The sequence below is a fragment of the Pristiophorus japonicus genome, chromosome Y (genome assembly GCF_044704955.1).
Source record: "Pristiophorus japonicus isolate sPriJap1 chromosome Y, sPriJap1.hap1, whole genome shotgun sequence".
Classification (NCBI taxonomy): Eukaryota; Metazoa; Chordata; class Chondrichthyes; family Pristiophoridae; genus Pristiophorus; species Pristiophorus japonicus.
Window position 1 is genome coordinate 28,966,147 of NC_092011.1, and position 13,827 is coordinate 28,979,973.

The window sequence follows — 13,827 nt, forward strand, 5'->3', positions numbered from 1 at the left end:
GTGATATAGACATCTTTACCCAGGGAATGGTGAGATGGGGATATAGACATATTTACCCAGAGAATGGTGAGATGGGGATATAGATATCTTTACCCAGAGAATGGTGAGATGGGGATATAGGCATCTTTGGCCAGAGAACGGTGAGATGGGGATATAGACATCTTTACCTAGGAAATGGTGAGATGGGGATATAGACATCTTTACCCAGAGAAGGGTGACACGGGGATATAGACATCTTTACCCAGGGAATGGTGAGATGGGTATAAGGACATATTTACGCAGGGAATGGTGAGATGGGGATATGGACATCTTTACCCAGAGAGGGGTGAGATGGGGATATAGACATCATTACTCAGATAATGTTGAGATGGGGATATAGACATCCTTACCCAGGGAATGGTTTGATGGGGATATAGACATCTTTACCCAGGGAATGGTGAGATGGGGAGATAGACATCTTTACTCAGGCAATGGTGAGATGGTGAAAAAGTCATCTTTACTTAGGGAATGGTGAGATGGTGAAATAGACATCTTTACTCAGGCAATGGTGAGATGGTGATATAGTAATCTTTACCCAGGGAATGGTGTCATGGGGATATAGACATATTTACGCAGAGACGGTTGAGATGGGGATATAGACATCTTTAACCAAGGAGGGGTGAGATGGGGATATAGACAACTTTACCCAGAGAGGGGTGAGATGGGGATATAGACCTCTTTACCCAGAGATGCCTGAGATGGGGACATACATTTCTTTACCCAGAGAATTGTGAGATGGGGATATAGACATCCTTACGCAGAGAATGGTGAGATGGGGATATAGACAACTTTATCCAGAAAATGGTGAGATGGGGATATATACATCTTTACCCAGAGAGGGGTGAAATGGGGATATAGACATCTTTACCCAAGAATAGTGAGATGGTGATATAGACATATTTACACAGAGTGGAGTGAGATAACGGTAGAGTCATCTTTACCCAGGGAATGGTTAGATGCGGATATTGACATCATTACCCAGAGAGGGGTGAGATGGGAGTATAGACATCTTTACCAAGAGAATGGTGAGATTGGGATATAGACATAATTACACATGGGAATGGTGAGATGGGATATAGACATCTTTACCGAGGGAATGTTGACATGGGGATATAGACATCTTTAACTAGAGAATGGTGAGATGGGGATATAGATATCTTTACCGAAGGTATGGTGAGATGGGGATATATAAACCTTTACCCAGGGAATTGTGAAATGAGGATATAGAAATCTTTACCCAGAGATTGGTGAGAAGGGGATATAGACATCTTTAGCAGAGAATGGCAAGTTGGGGATATAGAGACCTTTACCCAAAGAATGGTGAGAGGGTGATATAGACATCTTTATCCAGGGAATGGTGAGATGGGGATATAGACATATTTACACAGAGAATGGTGAGATGGGGATATAGATATCTTTACCCAGAGAATGGTGAGATGGGGATATAGACACCTTTGCCCAGAGAACGGTGAGATGGGGATATAGACATCTTTACCTAGGAAATGGTGAGATGGGGATCTGGACATCTTTACCCAGAGAAGGGTGACATGGGGATATAGACATCTTTACCCAGGGAATGGTGAGATGGGTATGTAGACATCTTTACGCAGGGATTGGTGAGATGGGGATATAGACATCTTTACCGAGAGAATGGTGACATGGGGATATAGACATCTTTACCCTGAGAGGGGTGAGATGGGGATATAGACATCTTTACCCAGAGAATGTTGAGGTTGGGATATTGACATCGTTATCCAGGAAATGGTGAGATGGGGATATAGACATCTTTACCCAGGGAATGGTGAGATGGGGATATAGACATCTTTACTCAGGCAATGGTGAGATGGTGAAATAGTCATCTTTACTCAGGGAATGGTGAGATGGTGAAATAGACATCTTTACTCAGGCAATGGTGAGATGGTGATATAGTAATCTTTACCCAGGGAATGCTGTCATGTGGATATAGACATCTTTACCCAGACACGGTTGAGATGGGGATATAGACATCTTTAACCAGAGAGGGGTGAGATGGGGATATAGACAGCTTTACCCAGAGAGGTGTGAGATGGGGATATAGACATCTTTACCCAGAGAGGCCTGAGATGGGGACATACATTTCTTTACCCAGAGAATTGTGAGATGGGGATATAGACATCCTTACGCAGAGAATGATGAGATGGGGATATAGACATCCTTACCCAGAGAGGGGTGAGATAGGGATATAGACATCTTTACCCAGGGAATGTTGAGATGGGGGGATATATATCTTTACCAGAGAGTCGTGAGATGGGCATATACACATCGCTACCCACAGAGGGGTGAGATGGGGATATAGACATCTTTACCCAGAGAATGGAGAGATGTGGATATAGACATCTTTACCCAGAGAGGGATGAGATAGGGATATAGACATTTTTACCCAGGGAATGATGAGATGGAGCTATAGCCAACTTTACCCAGAGAATGGTGATATGGGGATATAGATATCTTTACCCAGAGAATGGTGAAATGGGGATGTAGACATCTTTACCCGCAGAGGGGTGAGATTGGGATAAAGACATCTTTAACCAGGGAATGGTAAGATGGGGATCTAGAAATCTTTACCCAGAGAATGGTGAGATGCGGATATAGACATCTTTAACCTGAGATGGGTGAGATGGGGATATAGACATCTTTACCCAGAGAATGGTGAGTTTGGGATATTGACATCTTTACCCAGGGAATGGTGAATTGGGGACAGAGACATCTTTACCAAGGAATAATGAGATGGGGAGATAGACATCCTTACCCAGAGAATGGTGAGGTGCTGATATAGACATCTTTAACCAGGGAATGATGAGATGGGGATATATACATCTTTTCCCAGGGAGTGGTGAGATGCGGATATAGACATCTTAATCCAGGGAATGGTGAGATGGGGATATAGACATCTTTATCCAGAGAATGGTGATATGGGGATATAGATATCTTTACCCAGAGAATTTGAACTTGGGATATAGACATCTTTACCCTGAGAAGGGTGAGATGGGGATATAAACATCTTTAGCCAGGGAATGATGAAATGGGGCTATAGACATCTTTACCCAGGGAATGGTGAATTGGAGTATAGACATCGTTACCAGAGAGGCATGAGATCGGGTTATACACATCTTTACCCACAGACCGGTGAGATGTGGATATCGACATCTTTACCTAGAAAATGGAGAGATGTGGATATAGACATCTTTACCCAGAGAGGTATGACATAGGGATATAGACATCTTTATTCAGGGAATGATGAAATGGGGCTATAGACAGCTTTACCCAGAGAATGGTGATATGGGGATATATATATCTTTACCCAGAGAATGGTGAAATGGGGATATAGACATCTTTACACTGAGAGGGGTGAGATGGGGATAAAGACATCTTTAACGAGGGAATGATGAGATAGGGATCTAGAAATATTTACGCAGAGAATGGTGAGATGCGGATATAGACATCTTTACCCAGAGAGGGATGAGATGGGGATATAGACATCTTTACACAGAGAATGGTGAGTTTGGGATATTGACATCTTTACCCAGGGAATGGTGAGATGGGAATATAGACATATTTCCCCAGGGAATGATGATATGGGGAAATAGACATCTTTACCCAGAGAATGGTGAGATGGGGATATAGATATCTTTACCAGGGAACGGTGAGATGGGAATATAGTCATCTTTACCCAGAGAATGGTGATATTGGTATATAGACAACTTTACACAGGGAATGGTGAGATGGGAATATAGACATCTTTACCGAGGGAATGTTCACATGGGGATATAGACATCCTTAACTAGAAAATGGTGAAATGGATATATAGAAATCTTTACCCAGAGATTGGTGAGAAGGGGATATAGACATCTTTAGCAGAGAATGTTAAGTTGGGCATATAGTGACCTTTACCCAAAGAATGGTACGAGGGTGATATAGGCATCTTTACCCAGGGAATGGTGAGATGGGGATATAGACATATTTACCCAGAGAATGGTGAGACGGGGATATAGATAATTTTACCCAGAGAATGGTGAGATGTGGATATAGATATCTTTACCCAGGGAGTGGTGAGATGGGGATATAGGCAAGTTTGCCCAGAGAACGGTGAGATGGGGATATAGACATCTTTACCTAGGAAATGGTGAGATGGGGATATAGACATCTTTACCCAGAGAAGCGTGAGATGGGGATATACACATCTTTACCCAGGGAATGGTGAGATGGGGATATAGACATCTTTACGCAGGGAATGGTGAGATGGGGATATAGACACCTTTACCCAGAGAGGGGTGAGATGGGGATATAGACATCATTACTCAGATAATGGAGAGATGGGGATATAGACATGCTAACCCAGGGAATGGTGAGATGAGGATCTAGAAATCTTTAACCACACAATGGTGAGATGCGGATATAGACATCTTTACCCTGAGAAGGGTGAGATGGGGATATAGCATCTATACCCAGAGAATGGTGAGATTGGGATATTGACATCTTTATCCAGGGAATGGTGAGATGGGGATTTAGACATCTTTACCCAGGGAATGGTGTGATGGGGGTATAGACATCTTAACCCAGGGAATGGTGAGATGAGGATATAGACATCTCTATCCAGAGAATGGTGATATGGGGATATAGACATCTTTACGCAGAGAATGGTGAGATGGGGATATACACATCTTTACTCAGAGAGGGGTGAGATGGCGATATAGACATCTTTAGCCAGAGAAGGCTGAGATGGGGATCTAGACATCTTTACCCAGGGAATGGTGAATTGGGGTATTGACATCTTTACCAGAGAGGCGTGAGATGGGGATATAGAATTCTTTACCCACAGAGGGGTGAGATGGGGATATAGACAACTTTTCCCAGAAAATGGAGAGATGTTGATATAGACATCTTTACCCAGAGAGGGATGAGTTACTGAAATAGACATCTTTATCCAGGGAATGATGAAATGGGTCTATAGACAGCTTTACCCAGAGAATGGTGATATGGGGATATAGATATCTTTACCCAGAGAATGCTGAAATGGGGATATAGACATCTTTACCCTGAGAGGGGGGATGGGGATAAAGACATATTTAAGCAGGGAATGATGAGATTGGGATATAGACAACTTTACCCAGGGAGTGGTGAGATTCGGATATTGACATTTTACCCAGGGAATGGTGAGATGGGGATATAGACATCTTTACCCTGAGAGGGGTGAGATGGGGATATAGACATTTTTACCCAGACAAAGGTGAGGTAGCGATATTGACATATTTACCCAGGGAATGGTGAGATGGTGATATAGTCATCTTTACTCAGGGAATGGTGAGATGGGGTAATAGACATCTTTACCCAGGGAATGGTGAGATCGGGAGATAGACATCTTTACTCAGGGAATGGTGAGATGGGGTAATAGACATCTTTACCCAGGGAATGGTGAGATCGGGAGATAGACATCTTTACCCAGAGAATGGTGAGGTGGGGATATAGACATCTTTACCCAGGGAATGATAAAATGGGGCTATAGACATCTTTACCCAGAGAATGGTGATATGGGGATATTGATATCTTTACCCAGAGAATGGTGAATGGGGAAATAGACATCTTTACCCGGAGAGGGATGAGTAAGGGATATATACATCTTTATCCAGGGAATAATGAAATGGGGCTATAGACAGCTTTACCCAGAGGATAGTGAAATGGGGATATAGACATCTTTACCCTGAGAGGGGGGATGGGGATAAATACATCTTTAACCAGGGAATGATGAGATTCGGATTTGGACAACTTACTCAGGGAGTGGTGAGATGCGGATATAGACATCTTTACCCTGAGAGGGGTGAAATGGGGATATAGACATCTTTACCCAGACAATGGTAAGGTGGCGATATTGACTCTTTACCCAGGGAATGGTGAGATGGGGATATAGACATCTTAAACCAGGGAATGGTGAGATGGGGATATAAACATCTTTACCCTGAGAGGGTTGAGATGGGGATATAGACATCTATACCCAGATGATGGTGAGATGGGGATATAGACATCTTTACCCAGGGAATGGTGAGATGGGGATATAGACATCTTTACCCTGAGAGGGGTGAGTTGGGGAAATAGACATCTAAAGCCAGAGAATGGTGAGGTTGGGATATTGACATCTTTATCCAGGGAATGGTGAGATGCGGATATAGACATCTTTACCCAGGGAATGGTGAGATGGGGATATAGCCTTCTTTACTCAGGCAATGGTGAGATGGTGATATTGTCATCTTTACTCAGGGAATGGTTAGATGGTGAAATAGACGTCTTTACTCAGGCAATGGTGAGATGGTGATATAGAAATCTTTACCTAGGGAATGGTGTCATGCGGACATAGACATCTTTATCCAGAGACGGTTGAGATGGAGATATAGACATATTTAACAAGAGAGGGGTGAGATGGGGATATAGACATCTTTACCAGAGAGGGGTGAGATGGGGATATAGACATCTTTACCCAGAGAGGCCTGAGTTGGGGATATACATTTCTTCACCAGAAAATTGTTAGATGGGGATATAGACATCCTTACGCAGAGAGTTGTGAGATGAGGATATAGACATCTTTACCCAGGGAATGGTGAGTTGGATATATAGACATATTTACCCAGAGAGGAGTAAGATCGGGATATAGACATCTTTACCCAGGGAATGGTGTGATGGGGGTATAGACATCTTAACCCAGGTAATGGTGAGATGCAGATATAGATATCTTAACCCGGGTAATGGTGAGATGGGGATATAGACATCTTTATCCAGAGAATGGTGATATGGGGATATAGACATATTTAGCCAGAGAAGGCTTTGATAGGGATATAGACAACTTTACCCAGGGAATGGTGAATTGGGGTATTGACATCTTTACCAGAGAGGCGTGAGATGGGGATATACAAATCTTTACCCACAGAGGGGTGAGATGGGGATATAGACAACTTTACCCAGAAAATGGAGAGATGTGGATATAGACATCTTTGCCCAGAGAGGGATGAGTAACGGATATATACATCATTATCCAGGGAATGATGAAATGGGGCTATAGACAGCTTTACCCAGAGAATGGTGATATGGAGATATAGATATCTTTAACTAGAGAATGGTGAAATGGGGATATAGACATCTTTACCCTGAGAGGGGGGGATGGGGATAAAGACATCTTTAACCAGGGATTGGTGAGATTGGGATTTCGACAACTTTACCCAGGGATTGGTGAGATGCGGATATAGACATCTTTACACTGAGAGGGGTGAGATGGGGATATAGACATCTTTACCCAGACAATGGTGAGGTTGCGATATTGTCATCTTTACCCAGGGAATGGTGAGATGGGGATATAGACATCTTAACCCAGGGAATGGTGAGATGGGGATATAAACATCTTTACTCAGGCAATGGTGAGATGGTGATATAGTCATCTTTACACAGGGAATGGTGAGATGGGGATATAGACATCTTTATCCAGAGAGGGTTGAGATGATATAGACATCTATACCCAGGGAATGGTGAGATGAGGGTATAGACATCTTTACCCAGGGAATGGTGAGATGGGGATATCGACATCATTACCCAGGGAATGGTGAGATGGGGAAATATACATATTTAACCAGGGAATTGTGAGATCGGGAGATAGACATCTTTACCCAGAGAATGGTGAGCTGGGGATATAGACATCTTTACCCAGGGAATGATGAAATGGGGCTATAGACATCTTTATCCAGAGAATGGTGATATGGGGATATTGATATCTTTAACCAGAGAATAGTGAAATGGGGGTATAGACATCTTTACCGAGAGAGAGGTGCGATGGTGATATAAACATCTTTACCCAGCGAATGGTGAGGTAGGGATATTGACATCTTTACCCAGGGAATGGTGAGATGGGGATCAAGACATCTTTAACCAGAGAGGGGTGAGATGGGGACATAGACATCATTACTCAGATAATGGAGAGATGGGGATATAGACATCCTAACCCAGGGAATGGTGAGATGGGGATCTAGAAATCTTTAACCACAGAATGGTGAGATGCGGATATAGACATCTTTACCCTGAGAGGGGTGAGATGGGGATATAGAGAGCTTTACTCGGGCAATGGTGAGATGGGGATATATACATCTTTACGCAGGGAATGGTGAGAAGGGGATATAGACATCTTTACCCAGAGAGGGTGAGATGGGGATATAGACATCATTACTCAGATAATGGAGAGATGGGGATATAGATATCCTAACCCAGGGAATGGTGAGATGGGGATCTAGAAATCTTTACCCAGGGAACGGTATCATGCGGATATAGACATCTTTACCCAGAGAGCGGTGAGATTGGGATATAGACATCTTTACCCAGAGAGGGGTGAGATGGGGATATAGACATCTTTACCCAGAGAATTGTGAGATGGGGATATAGACATCTTTACCCAAAGAATGGTGAGTTGCATATATAGACATATTTACCCAGACATGAGTAAGATCGGGATATTGACATCTTTATCCAGGGAATGGTGTGATCGGGGTATAGACATCTTAACCCAGGTAATGGTGAGATGGGGATATAGACATCTTTACCCAGGGAGTGGTGAGATGCGGATATAGGCATCTTAACCCGGGTAATAGTGAGATGTGGATATAGACATCTTTATCCAGAGAATGTTGATATGGGGATATAGACATCTTTAGCCAGAGAAGACTGAGAAGGGGATATAGACATCTTTACCCAGGGAATGGTGAATTAGGGTATTGACATCTTTACCAGAGAGGCGTGAGATGGGGATATACAAATCTTTACACACAGAGGGGTGAGATGGGGATATAGACAACTTTACCCAGAAAATGGAGAGATGTGGATATAGACATCTTTACCCAGAGAGGGATGAGTAAAGGATATATACATCTTTATCCAGGGAATGATGAAATGGGGCTATAGAGCGCTTTACCCAGAGAATGGTGATATGGAGATATATATATCTTTACCCAGAGAATGGTGAAATGGGGATATAGACATCTTTACCCTGAGAGGGGGGATGGGGATAAAGACAACTTTAACCAGGGAATGATGAGATTGAGATTTGGACAACTTTACCCAGGGAGTGGTGAGATGAGGAAATAGACATCTTTACCCTGAGAGGGGTGAGATGGGGATATAGACATCTTTACCCAGACAATGTTGAGGTTGCGATATTGACATCTTTACCCAGGGAATGGTGAGATGGGGATATAGACATCTTAACCCAGGGATTGGTGAGATGGGGATATAAACATCTTTACTCAGGCAATGATGAGATGGTGATATAGTCAACATTGCCCAGGGAATGGTGAGATGGGGATATAGACATCTTTATCCAGAGAGGGTTGAGATGATATAGATATCTTTACCCAGGGAATGGTGAGAAGGAGATATAGACACCTTTACCCAGAGAGGGGTGAGATGGGTATATAGACATCTATACCCAGGGAATGGTGAGATGAGGATATAGACATCTTTACCCAGGGAATGCTGAGATGGGGATATAGACATCTTTACCTAGGGAATGGTGAGATGGGGAAATATACATATTTAGCCAGGGAATGGTGAGATCGGGAGATAGACATCTTTACCCAGAGAATGGTGAGGTGGGGATATAGATATTTTTACCCAGGGAATGATGAAATGGGGCTATAGACATATTTACCCAGAGAATGGTGATATGGGGATATTGATATCTTTACCAGAGAATGTTGAAATGGGGATATAGACATATTTACCCTGAGAGAGGTGAGATGGTGATATAAACATATTTACCCAGAGAATTGTGAGATAGGGATATTGACATCTTTACCCAGGGAATGGTGAGATGGGGATAAAGACATCTTTAACCAGGGATAGGTGAGATGGGGATATAGACATCTTTACTCAGGCAATGGTGAGTTGGTGAAATAGACATCTTTACTCAGGGAATGGTGAGATGGGGATCAAGAAATCGTTAACCAGTGAATGGTGAGTTGGTGAAATAGACATCTTTACTCAGGGAATGGTGAGATGTGGATCAAGAAATCTTTAACCAGAGAATGGTGAGATGCGGATATAGACATCTTTACCCTGAGAGGGGTGAGTTGGGGATATAGACATCTTTAGCCAGAGAATGGTGAGGTTGGGATATTGACTTCTTTATCCAGGGAATGGTGAGATGGGGATATTGACATCTTTACCCAGGGAATGGTGAGATGGGGATATAGACATATTTTCTCAGGCAATGGTGAGATGGTGATATAGACATCTTTACTCAGGCAATGGTCAGATGGTGATATAGTCATCTTTACCCAGGGAATGGTGACATGAGGATCTAGACATCTTTAACCAGAGACGTTTAAGATGGGGATATAGACATCTTTAACCAGAGAGGGGTGAGATGGGGATATAGACATCTTTACCCAGAGAGTTTTGAGATGGGGATATAGACATCTTTACCCAGAGAGGCCTGAGATGGGGATATACATTTCTTTACCCAGAGTATTGTGAGATGGGGATATAGACATCCTTACGCAGAGAATGGTGAGATGGGGATATAGACATCCTTACCCAGAGAGGAGTGAGATACGTATATAGACATCTATACCCAGGGAATGGTGAGTTGGGGATATAGACTTATTTACCCAGAGAGGATTAAAATCGGGATATATACATCTTTACCCAGGGAATGGTGAGATGGGGGTATAGACATCTTTACCCAGAGAATGGTGAGTTTGGGATATTGACATCTTTACCCAGGGAATGGTAAGATGGGGACATAGACATCTTTACCCAGGGAATGATGAGATGGGGAGATAGACATCTTTACCCAGAGAATGGTGAGGTGCGTATATAGACATCTTTACCCAGGGAATGGTGAGATGGGGATATAGACATCTTTACCCAGGGAGTGGTGAGATGCGGATATAGACATCTTAACCCGGGGAATGGTGAGATGTGGATATAGACATCTTTATCCAGAGAATGGTGATATGGGGATATAGATATCTTTACCCAGAGAATGGTGAACTTGGGATATAGACATCTTTACCGTGAGAGGGGTGAGATGGGGATAAAAACATCTTTACCTAGAGAATGGGGAGATAGGGATATTGACATCTTTACACATTGAATGGTGAGATGGGGATAAATATATCTTTAACTAGGGAATGGTGAGATGGGGATATTGATATCTTTACTCAGGCAATGTTGAGATGGTGAAATAGACATCTTTACTCAGGGAATGGTGAGATGGGGATCTAGAAATCTTTACCCAGAGAATGGTGAGATGCGGATATAGACATCTTTACCCTGAGAGGGATGAGATGGGGATATAGACATCTTTACACAGAGAATGGTGAGGTAGGGATATTGACATCTTTACCCAGGGAATGGTGAGATGGGGATATAAACATCTTTACCCAGGGAATGGTGAGATGGGAATATAGACATTATTACTCAGGCAATGGTGAGATGGTGATATAGTCAGCTTTACCCAGGGAATGATCACATGGTGATATAGACATCTTTACTCAGGTAATGGTGAGATGGCGATATAGTCATCTTTACCAAGGGAATGGTGAGATGGGGATATAGACATCTTTACCCAGAGACGGTTGAGATGGGAATATAGAATCTTTACCAAGAGAGGGGTGAGATGGGGATATAGACATCTTTAACCAGAGAGGCCTGAGATGGGGATAAACATTTCTTTACCATGAGAATTGTGAGATGGGATATACACATCCTTACGCAGAGAATGGTTAGATGGGGTTATAGACATCCTTACCCAGAGAGGGGTGAGATGAGGATATAGACATCTTTACCCAGGGAATGGTGAGTAGGGGATATAGACATATTTATCCAGAGAGGGCTAAGATCGGGATATAGACATCTTTATCAGTGATGCGTGAGTAGGGATATACACATCCTTACCCAAAGAGCGGTGAGATGGGGATATAGACATCTTTACCCAGAGATTGGAGATATGTGGATATAGACAACTGTACCCAGAGAGGGATGAGATAGGGTTATAGACATCTTTATCCAGGGAATGATGAGATAGGGCATTAGGCATCTTTACCCAGTGAATGGTTATATGGGGATATTGATATCTTTACCCAGAGAATGGTGAAATAGGGATATAGACATCTTTACCCTGAAAGAGGTGAGATGGTGATATAAACATCTTTAACCAGAGAATGGTGAGATAGTGATATTGACATCTTTACCCTGAGAGGGGTGAGATGGGGATATAGACATCTTTACCCAGAGAATGGTGAGGTTGGGATATTGACTTCTTTATCCAGGGAATGGTGAGATGGGGATATTGACATCTTTACACAGGGAATGGTGAGATGTGGATATAGACATCTTTTCTACGGCAATGGTGAAATGATGATATAGCCATCTTTACCCAGGGAATGGTGAAATGGTGAAATAGACATCTTTACTCAGGCAATGGTGAGAAGGTGATATAGTCATCTTTACCCAGGGAATGGTGACATGGGGATATAGACATCTTTACCCAGAGACGTTTGAGATGGGGATATAGACATCTTTATCCAGAGAGGGGTGAGATGGGGATATAGACATCTTTACCCAGAGAGTGTTGAGATGGGGATATAGACATCTTTACCCAGAGAGGCCTGAGATGGGGATATACATTTCTTTACCCAGAGAATTGTGAGATGGGGATATAGACATCCTTACGCAGAGCATGGTGAGATGGGGATATAGACATCCTTACCCAGAGAGGAGTGAGATACGTATATAGACATCTTTACCCAGGGAATGCTGAGATGGGGATATAGACATCTTTACCCAGGGAATGATGAGATGGGGAAATATACATATTTAGCAAGGGAATGGTGAGATCGGGAGATAGACATCTTTACCCAGAGAATGGTGAGGTGGGGATATAGATATCTTTACCCAGGGAATGATGAAATGGGGCTATAGACATCTTTACCCAGAGAATGGTGATATGGGGATATTGATATCTTTACCAGAGAATTTTGAAATGGGGATATAGACATATTTACCCTGAGAGAGGTGAGATGGCGATATAAACATATTTACCCAGAGAATTGTGAGATAGGGATATTGGCATCTTTACCCAGGGAATGGTGAGATGGGGATAAAGACATCTTTAACCAGGAATAGGTGACATGGGGATATAGACATCTTTACTCAGGCAATGGTGAGTTGGTGAAATAGACATCTTTGCTCAGGGAATGGTGAGATGGGGATCAAGAAATCGTTAACCAGTGAATGGTGAGTAGGTGAAATAGACATCTTTACTCAGGGAATGGTGAGATGTGGATCAAGAAATCTTTAACCAGAGAATGGTGAGATGCGGATATAGACATCTTTACCCTGAGAGGTGTGAGTTGGGGATATAGACATCTTTAACCAGAGAATGGTGAGGTTGGGATATTGACTTCTTTATCCAGGGAATGGTGAGATGGGGATATTGACATCTTTACCCAGGGAATGGTGAGATGGGGATATAGACATCTTTTCTCAGGCAATGGTGAGATGGTGATATAGACATCTTTACTCAGGCAATGGTGAGATGGTGATATAGTCATCTTTACCCAGGGAATGGTGACATGGGGATATAGATATCTTTAACCAGAGACGTTTAAGATGGGGATATAGACATCTTTAACCAGAGAGGGGTGAGATGGGGATATAGACATCTTTACCCAGAGAGTTTTGAGATGGGGATATAGACATCTTTACCCAGAGAGGCCT